Source organism: Pseudophryne corroboree, unplaced genomic scaffold (assembly GCF_028390025.1).
Source record: "Pseudophryne corroboree isolate aPseCor3 unplaced genomic scaffold, aPseCor3.hap2 scaffold_639, whole genome shotgun sequence".
Taxonomy (NCBI): Eukaryota; Metazoa; Chordata; class Amphibia; order Anura; family Myobatrachidae; genus Pseudophryne; species Pseudophryne corroboree.
Window position 1 is genome coordinate 233,478 of NW_026970228.1, and position 9,465 is coordinate 242,942.

A 9,465-nucleotide genomic window follows, 5' to 3' on the forward strand; every position below is an offset into this window, starting at 1 on the left:
AAAGGGAGGAGAGAGATGGGTCGGTAGTTGGAGAGAGTGTTTGGATCAAGGGTAGGTTTTTTAAGAATAGGAGAGATGAGAGCGTGCTTGAAGGCAGAGGGGACAGTGCCTGATGAGAGGGAGAGATTGAGAAGGTGGGAAAGATGGGAAAAAGCAGAAGAAGAGAGGTGGCAAAGGAGGCGGGAGGGGATTGGGTCAAGTGGGGAGGTGGTGAGGGGACAGGAACGAATGAGGGCCATGACTTCCTCTCCAGATGCATGGGAGAAAGATGACAGAGTTGGTGCGAGGGATGGGGAGGGTTGGTAAGGGTTGGGAGAAGGCTGGTTACTGATAGTCTGGTGTGATGTGATGTCCTGACGTATGGAGTCAATTTTGGATGTGAAGTAAGTGGCAAAGTCAAGAGCAGAGAGTGAGGAAGGGAGACGAGGTGGAGGTGGGCAGAGTAGTGAGTTGAGAGTGGCAAAGAGGCGCCGGGGGTTGGAAGACTGGGAGGAGATGAGGTTCTTGAAGTATGACTGTTTAGCAAGAGAAAGGGCAGCACTGAAGGATGAGAGCATAAGTTTGAAATGGAGGAAGTCTGCCTTAGAGCGTGATTTCCTCCAGTGTCGCTCAGCCGTACGTGAGCATTTTTGCAGATATCTGGTGCATTTGGTGTGCCAGGGTTGAGGTGTTAATTTGTGAGGGTGAATAGTGGTTGGTGGAGCAACAGAGTCAAGAGCAGAAGTAAGGGAAGCATTGTATGTGGAAGTGGCTTGTTCAGGGCATGAGAGAGAATAGGAGAGAGAAGTGAGTCAAACAGGGAGGAAAGGAATGTGGTGTCAATAGCTTCAATGTTACGCTTAGTGATGGTAGCCTTAGGAGGTAGAGATGGGGAAGTCGAGAGAGATAGGTTGAAGGAGAGCAGGTGGTGGTCAGAGAGGGGAAATGGGGAGTTGGAAAAATCAGAAATATCACAGCGGTGAGTGAAGACCAGATCCAGTGAGCTCCCATTCACATGGGAGGGTGAGGAGGTCCACTGGGAGAGACCAAGTGAAGAGGTGAGGTTAAGGAGTTTAGAGGCAGGGGATTGTGTGGGGATGTCAATAGGGATGTTGAAATCGCCTAGGATAATGGTGGGAATGTCAGAAGAGAGGAAGTGAGGAAGCCAGGAAGCAAAGTTGTCGATTAATTTGGAAGCAGTGCCAGGGGGGCGGTAAATGACAGCTACTCTAAGATAAACTGGTTGGAAGAGGCATATGGCGTGGACCTCAAATGTAAAGAATATAAGGGATGGTTCTGGTGGTATGAGTTGGTAGGAGTAACTAGAAGGTAAAAGGACCCCAACACCACCCCCATGGCGACCCCCAGGTCGGGGTGTGTGTGTGAATGTAAGGCCCCCAGCAGAGAGAGCAGCAGCAGAAGTAGTGTCAGAGGGCGTAATCCAAGTTTCAGTAATGGCTAGTAGGTGTAGGGAGTTGGAAATGAAAAGGTCATGAGTGGGGACCAGTTTGTTATAAACAGATCTGGCATTCCAGAGGGCACAGGATAGGGGGTATGAGTTTGTGGGAGAGATGTGAATTAGATTTTCAGGGTTGCTGTAGCGATGAGGTGGGATTAACTTTGAGGGCAGGGATGATGAGAGAGTAGTGATGGTACGGGTGCCTGAGCTAGGAGGGGAAACTGCAGGAGGTGGGCAGGGAGGGAGGTCAGTGTGATGTGGATGGGGGTGTGGGGAGGTGACAGGGAAGGGAGAGAGGGAGCAGGGCTGAGTTGTGGGGTAGCAGGACCATGGGGCAGAGGTGAATGAAAGTGGGGTAACAGGAAAGGTGGGGGAAGGAAACAGAGGGATGGAGGGGAGACAGAGGAGGGGAGAGAGGAGGAGGTGGATGAGACTAGGGGGGAAGGCTAAAGATACATTATTAGGTAGACACTTAGTGATGTGGGGAGTATAAGAAAACCTTGACATAGTGTTAAGTAGGTAAATAGGTTGAGGGAAAGTGGAAGTAGGAGAGGAGACTGTAAGGCAATCCGAGCAGAAGAATTGCAGAAATGCAGGTGAGAAAAGCAGTGTAGGCTCAAGGGGTGTAGATTTAGTATGAAATGAGTCAAAAGCGTAGATAAAGTGGGTGCAGAAAAGTATTTGGAGTGTAAGAAATGAAAGGATTGTGAGAGGTTTAAGAAGCAATGGTAATTATGTTAGATGTTTTAAGTGTTTGCAGGTAAAATTGCATTGGTGCAGCTGTGCTTAAAAAACAAAATTACAATAATACAGATACAGGCATTTGTAGGTGAAATGGATGGTTTATGAAATGTCCAAGTAAGGTAGTTCTGTGCTATGTAATCAGATGCAACAATCAGGAGGTGAGTGATCTGAGGAGTAAGTGACTCACATTTGTTATTAGTTCTTCAGTTTTCTTTGTTTTGTTAGATTGGTGTGCTTCTGTTTTCCTTCTTTTTCACTTCGATTGAACGCTGATTGAACACTGCTGTTATGTGTCAATTTTATCACGGTTTGATAAAAATGCACGCTTAGATCAATAAATGCACAGCCAAATGGCTTTGCACAGCCTACACCATTGGACTTAAGTAGAAGACTATTACAAGTGAAACCAATAATTGAAATCTGTAACCACACCCCACCCCCTCAAATGCCAGGCAATAAATTACCTTAAAAACAACAACCAGGCATTCCACAAAGACTAAACTGGGTCTATATCATTCAAAACTTTAAAAAAGTACTTCAAAATCACATACTATGCAATAATGTTTCAATTTGCATTACCCAGCAGAATTAGCTTTGCATATATAGATATAGTGCAGCAGAATATATTGGTGGTTGTAGTCAATTGTAATTACCTGTAGGTGACAAGAAGAGAAGAAACGTCAATTCACAATCGATATCAGCTGAAGATAAATTAATGCTGATTGAACACTGCTGTTATGTGTCAATTTTATCACGCTTTGATAAAAATGCATGCTTAGATCAATAAATGCACAGCCAAACGGCTTTGCACAGCCTACACCATTGGACTTAAGTAGAAGACTATTACAAGTGAAACCAATAATTGAAATCTGTAACCACACCCCACCCCCTCAAATGCCAGGCAATAAATTACCTTAAAAACAACAACCAGGCATTCCACAAAGATTAAACTGGGTCTATATCATTCAAAACTTTAAAAAAGTACTTCAAAATCACATACTATGCAATAATGTTTCAATTTGCATTACCCAGCAGAATTAGCTTTGCATATATAGATATAGTGCAGCAGAATATATTGGTGGTTGTAGTCAATTGTAATTACCTGTAGGTGACAAGAAGAGAAGAAACGTCAATTCACAATCGATATCAGCTGAAGATAAATTAATGCTGATTGAACACTGCTGTTATGTGTCAATTTTATCACGCTTTGATAAAAATGCACGCTTAGATCAATAAATGCACAGCCAAACGGCTTTGCACAGCCTACACCATTGGACTTAAGTAGAAGACTATTACAAGTGAAACCAATAATTGAAATCTGTAACCACACCCCACCCCCTCAAATGCCAGGCAATAAATTACCTTAAAAACAACAACCAGGCATTCCACAAAGATTAAACTGGGTCTATATCATTCAAAACTTTAAAAAAGTACTTTAAAATCACATACTATGCAATAATGTTTCAATTTGCATAACCCAGCAGAATTAGCTTTGCATATATAGATATAGTGCAGCAGAATATATTGGTGGTTGTAGTCAATTGTAATTACCTGTAGGTGACAAGAAGAGAAGAAACGTCAATTCACAATCAATATCAGCTGAAGATAAATTAACGCTGATTGAACGCTGCTGTTATGTGTCAATTTTATCACTCTTTGATAAAAATGCACGCTTAGATCAATAAATGCACAGCCAAACGGCTTTGCACAGCCTACACCATTGGACTTAAGTAGAAGACTATTACAAGTGAAACCAATAATTGAAATCTGTAACCACACCCCACCCCCTCAAATGCCAGGCAATAAATTACCTTAAAAACAACAACCAGGCATTCCACAAAGATTAAACTGGGTCTATATCATTCAAAACTTTAAAAAAGTACTTCAAAATCACATACTATGCAATAATGTTTCAATTTGCATTACCCAGCAGAATTAGCTTTGCATATATAGATATAGTGCAGCAGAATATATTGGTGGTTGTAGTCAATTGTAATTACTCAGCAGAATTAGCTTTGCATATATAGATATAGTGCAGCAGAATATATTGGTGGTTGTAGTCAATTGTAATTACCCAGCAGAATTAGCTTTGCAAATATAGATATAGTGCAGCAGAATATATTGGTGGTTTAAGTCAGTTGTAATTACCCAGCAGAATTAGCTTTGCATATATATAGTGCAGCAGATTATATTGGTGGTTGTAGTCAAATTAAGCAGACGGGAGAAGTCAGGATAGTGCGCAAGGGCATAGAAGGGAGCGGCTCAAGAAAAGAGAAGTGGAAACAGACAGCAAACTAGGCTGGAGAGAGACCTGAGACAAAGAGATCTGAATTATACGAGAGCCGACCAGGGGAAAAACAAATTATGCAGTCAAGTTTCCCACATTTGGAAAAATCACAGGAGCAGCACACCCAGAGTGCAATGAGTGAGCCTTGCCCTGGGAGAAGCACCTTCATGATCATAGTATATCACCTGGCAGGTAAGTAGGAGTTGGGCTAGAGCTGGGGAGGGTCGCTGCTCGGGCACCCCCCTGTCAAGTGAAGGAGATACAACTGAGGCAGCACAAGGAATCTCTCGAAAGAAGAACAAGGCTAGAGGAAGATCTGAGACAAATAAATCTGACTTTTACCAGAGCTGACCAGAGGAAAGAACAAACACAGTCCCCCACTACCACAAATAATGCAGTCGAGTTTCCCACATTTGGGGAAATCATACGGGTCAGCATACCCAGAATACAATGAATGAACCTCACCCTGGGAGAACAATCTTCATGACCATGGTATCTCCTATGCAAAATAAGTATGATTTGGGATAGGGCTTGGGAGGGCCGCTGCTCAGGCACATCTCTGTCAAGTAAAGGAGATTCAACTGAGGCAGCACAAGGGAACTCTCATCTGGGGACAACAACTGCAGGGAGAACACATATTTTCAGATGAACATGGGAGGGCAGAAGGCTACCTAATACTGAAGCACCCCCAAACAACAAACCAAATGCAACAACTAGTGCAAGCATTCCTGGGGGAAGGCCTGCAGCAGATGGATTTGCATATGGTGATGTCATCCAAGCAGTGGGTCAAAGTTGGCTTCAACCCTCGTCTGCATATGAAAAGAGAAAAGGGGCGTGCAGGGCATGGCAGCATTTTTCGGCGCTTGGATGACCCCTAGTTCGCATTAAACACCTCCACCCTCCTTCGGTGTGGGGCTCATGTTGGCTATGCCCCAGCCCCGAAGCATTCAAGCTGATTTCTTGCAGCAGCTGGGCACTGTAACAGCTCCAGAGCTGCTCTGTAAGGCAAATAAAAGGGTGTGGGACCTGCAGCACTACCTGTAGTTCGCATTGTGCGTTGGAAGGCACAAAGTAAGCAGACGGGAGAAGTCAGGATAGTGCGCAAGGGCATAGAAGGGAGCAGCTCAAGAAAAGAGAAGTGGAAACAGACAGCAAACTAGGCTGGAGAGAGACCTGAGACAAAGAGATCTGAATTATACGAGAGCCGACCAGGGGAAACACAAATTATGCAGTCAAGTTTCCCACATTTGGGGAAATCGCAGGAGCAGCACACCCAGAGTGCAATGGGTGAGCCTTGCCCTGGGAGAAGCACCTTCGTGATTATAGTATCTCACCTGGCAGGTTAGTAGGAGTTGGGCTAGAGCTGGGGAGGGTCGCTGCTCGGGCACCCCCCTGTCAAGTGAAGGAGATCCAACTGAGGCAGCACAAGGGAACTCTCGAAATAAGAACAAGGCTAGAGGAAGATCTGAGACAAAGAAATCTGACTTTTACCAGAGCTGACATCACATCACACCAGACTATCAGTAACCAGCCTTCTCCCATCCCTTACCAACCCTCCCCATCCCTCGCACCAACTCTATCATCTTTCTCCCATGCATCTGGAGAGGAAGTCATGGCCCTCATTCGTTCCTGTCCCCTCACCACCTCCCCACTTGACCCTATCCCCTCCCGCCTCCTCTGCCACATCTCTTCTTCTGCTTGTTCCCATCTTTCCCACCTTCTCAATCTCTCCCTCTCATCAGGCACTGTCCCCTCTGCCTTCAACCACGCTCTCATCTCTCCTATTCTTAAAAAACCTACCCTTGATCCAAACACTCTCTCCAACTACCGACCCATCTCTCTTCTCCCTTTTGCCTCCAAACTCCTTGAGCGTATTGTCTACAACCGCCTTACTTCCTTTCTTTCCTCACACTCACTGCTTGACCCATTCCAGTCTGGCTTCCGTCCTCTCCACTCCACTGAAACTGCCCTTACAAAAGTATGCAATGACCTCCATGCTGCTAAATCTAAGGGACACTACTCTCTACTTATTCTACTTGATCTCTCTGCTGCTTTTGACACTGTGGACCATCCTCTCCTACTGCAAATCCTTCACTCCATTGGTCTGCGTAACACTGCCCTCTCTTGGTTGTCGTCCTACCTTTCTGACCGTTCATTCTCTGTCTCCTCTCATGACTCCACCTCCCCCTCACTTCCACTAACTGTAGGGGTACCCCAAGGTTCTGTCCTTGGTCCTCTTTTCTCTCTATACGTCCTCACTAGGTAAGCTCATTAGTTCTTTTGGTTTCCAATATCATCTCTATGCTGATGACACTCAAATCTATCTTTCCTCTCCAGACCTCTCCCCTACTCTCCTCACTCGTATCTCCAACTGTCTCTCTGCTATCTCTTCCTGGATGTCACAGCGCTTTCTTAAACTTAACATGTCTAAGATCGAGCTGATCATCTTCCCTCCCTCCCGCATAACCTCACCTCCTACAATCTCATTATCTATTGATGGCACTACTATCTCCTCTACCCCCCAAGTGCGCTGTCTTGGAGTAATCCTTGACTCCTCCCTCTCCTTCAAACCACACATTCAGCACCTCTTACAAACCTGCCGTTTTCATCTAAAAAATATTTCCAGGATCAGACCCTTTCTGACCCAGGATGCTACTAAGACTCTTATCCACTCACTGGTCATCTCCAGACTGGACTACTGTAATCTCCTCCTGACTGGCATTCCTGACAAATACCTCTCTCCACTCCAATATATCGTCAATGCTGCTGCCCGGCTCATTTTCCTCACCAAATGCACTACGTCCACCTCTCCTCTCTTACTAGTCCTTCCCTGGCTCCCCTTCCCTTTCAGAATCCATTTCAAGCTTCTCACACTTGCTTACAAAGCCCCTAACCACTCCTCTCCCATCTACATCTCTGATCTTATCTCGCTTTACACTCCCACCCGTCCTCTTCGCTCTGCTAATGCACGCCGACTCTCCTGCCTACGGATTACTTCCTCCCACTCCTACCTCCAAGATTTTTCACGTGCTGCACCACTTCTCTGGAATTCCCTACCTCTCCCCCTCAGACTCTCCACCTCTCTACAAAACTTCAAATGGGCTCTCAAGACCCACTTCTTCACCAAACCCAGCCAAATCTCATCCTAAACCTCTGTTCCACGCTCTCTATGTACCCCATCTGTCTCACCCCTGTCTGTCTACCCCTCCCCTTTAGAATGTAAGCTCTCACGAGCAGGGCCCTCTTCCCTCATGTGCTTACTCTTTTCTTACTTTAATAATCTTCAGCTGCACCAAATCCAGCAGTCTTCTGCCACCTGATACTTATTCCAGTGTCATCTGCTGATGTAGCTATGTTTATTTACCCTGTACTTGTCCTATATTGTCATCAACTGTAAGTTGCTGTTTTCCTGTTTGATTATTTGTTTATGTACTCTGTAATTGGGTGCTGCGGAACCCTTGTGGCGCCATATAAATAAAGGATAATAATAATAATAATAATAAATAATATAATATATAGCAGTACGGTACAGTAGGCCACTGCTCTACCTACCTCTGTGTCATCAAGTATACTATCCATCCATACCTGTGGTGCATTTTAGAAAAAAAACATATCTCGGCAGAGCAATCTATAAATCCATCATTTTTCAGACAGCAACAGTGGGTATTGTAATAGTCACCCAATCCATCACTTTTATAGGGTTACATGCATCCACATGCTACAGCCTGTCTCAATAATTTTACTGTCACGGTGTGTGTGTTTGTGTTTTTATTTGGGTATTTTTTTGTTGTTGTAGAACTACAGGTACCAGCGAGCCCGTTATTTCCCCGCCTGCTGGTACTTGAGGTTCTCCAAGTACCAGCAAGTGGGGGAGGCTTGCTGGGCCTTGTACTTCCACAACAAAAAAACAATGTTCTTTTTTTACACTTATGGCTATCAGCCCGGCACCCACCACCCAGGGGTGCTGGGGACAGCCTCGGGCTTCACCCCTGGCCCTTGGGTGCCTCGAGGGGAGGAACCTCTTGATTTAAGGGGTCCCCACTCCTCCAGGGAACCCCGGCCAGGGGTGACTAGTTGGAGGGGTAATGCCAGGGCCGCAGGGACCTACATAAAAGTGTCCCCCGTCTGTGGCATTATCTCTCTGGCTAGTGGAGCCCGGTGCTGGTTTTAAAAATATGGGGGACCCCTACATCTTTTGTCCCACGTATTTTTGGAACCAGGACCCGTCTAAGAGCCCGGTGCTGGTTGTCTAAATACGGGGAACCTCTGTCCATTTTTCCCCCCAGTATTTAAATAACCAGGACCGGCTCAAAGAGGCTGGTTATACTAAGGAGGGGGGACCTCACACATTTTTTTTTAACCCATTCAGACCCTTCTCCTTTAAGTTAATGGAAGCCCTGGACAACAAAAGTGCATTCATGTCCTCCTCCCTCACCCTTCCCAGTCCCAAACACTCATTTTTTTTTTCTTTAAAAATTTATAATATATCACAAGAACAATGAGCAGGGCATTGGCGGCATCGGACTGAGATAGAAATTAGTGGTGGAGGGCTGGGTCAGTTGATTGTGGGAGAGTTTGTAAGCCATTGGCGGTGGCAGTGGGTATCGGCTCAGAGGCAGTAGCGGGCATTGGCTAAGGGTCATCGGCAGAATTCAGCGGACATTATGGCTGTAGTGCCTCACTAGCCACTGACCTCACCGCACGCCACTGTGGGACAGATGTAACATGCAGAGAGAGGTAGATTTTGGGAGAAGGAATGTCCTAGCATAACTGTTAATTGCAGTGTAATACTGTAATTCAACTGTGCAGCATTTGTGGCTAAATGTCAAAGAAGCCAGTATTTACCCTGCATGCAAAACAATAAATGTATTTGCACATACCTCCCAACTAACCCAATTTTTGCAGGACAGTCACTTTTTTGGGAATGTCCAGCTAACCCAAACAACCCCCCCCCCCCCCCCAGTGTCCCATAGTCATGGGGAAGGGGGGGGTGGAA

The 9,465-nt window shown here is 45.5% G+C and overlaps 3 non-coding genes across 3 annotated transcripts; all 3 read right to left on the reverse strand.

Annotated features, from left to right (window-relative positions):
- Positions 1 to 4,506: 4,506 nt before the first annotated feature.
- LOC135036297 (U1 spliceosomal RNA) lies at positions 4,507 to 4,669 on the reverse strand. The gene has a single exon (XR_010231096.1). It is a non-coding gene; the product is annotated as a U1 spliceosomal RNA (small nuclear RNA).
- A 152-nt stretch (positions 4,670 to 4,821) lies between these two features.
- On the reverse strand, positions 4,822 to 4,985 carry LOC135036271 (U1 spliceosomal RNA). Its single transcript, XR_010231074.1, has one exon. It is a non-coding gene; the product is annotated as a U1 spliceosomal RNA (small nuclear RNA).
- Positions 4,986 to 5,655: 670 nt separating this feature from the next.
- LOC135036288 (U1 spliceosomal RNA) lies at positions 5,656 to 5,818 on the reverse strand. The gene has a single exon (XR_010231091.1). It is a non-coding gene; the product is annotated as a U1 spliceosomal RNA (small nuclear RNA).
- Positions 5,819 to 9,465: the final 3,647 nt, after the last annotated feature.